Raw genomic sequence first — 422 nt, 5'->3', positions numbered from 1 at the left:
CGCCCTGCTCTCCCCCCCCCCCCAACAAAAAAACCCCAGACTCTCAAATTCTTAGTTTTGAAAACATTCTTTCATTTCTATCAACCTAGAAGGGCACCATGTGGATGTTTTGAGCAGTAGCATGCTAAGTTTCCTCTGCTGCTGCTGCAATACAAAGGCAGCCCTAAGTAGAAAGGGACAGTAATTCAGAACTACTCTGCTCCCAGAATCTCCTTCTCCTGGGTTAGAGAGTCATGCTTCCTGGTGGTATTTCTTCCTGGATTAAGTAACTTTGAATTGCTTTAGAATTGTTCTGTGATGCACAATACCAGAGATTTACAGCATGGCAGTCCACCAGGTGTAAGTAACAGACTACTTTGGTCATTTTTAGATTTTATAGCACATTAAAAATGCAGCACCGCATGATCCAGACACACGGTCTG

General features: G+C 43.6%; 1 protein-coding gene across 1 annotated transcript in view; it reads right to left on the bottom strand.

Annotated features, from left to right (window-relative positions):
* The window catches only part of TPP2 (tripeptidyl peptidase II), a 36620-nt gene that overhangs the window by 22490 nt on the left and 13708 nt on the right, over nucleotides 1-422 (bottom strand). The gene's annotated exons all lie outside the window — the stretch shown is intronic.

The sequence above is a fragment of the Cariama cristata genome, unplaced genomic scaffold (genome assembly GCF_000690535.1).
Source record: "Cariama cristata isolate BGI_N322 unplaced genomic scaffold, ASM69053v1 scaffold1986, whole genome shotgun sequence".
Taxonomy (NCBI): domain Eukaryota; kingdom Metazoa; phylum Chordata; class Aves; order Cariamiformes; family Cariamidae; genus Cariama; species Cariama cristata.
This window is presented reverse-complemented; position numbering and strand designations above follow the sequence as displayed.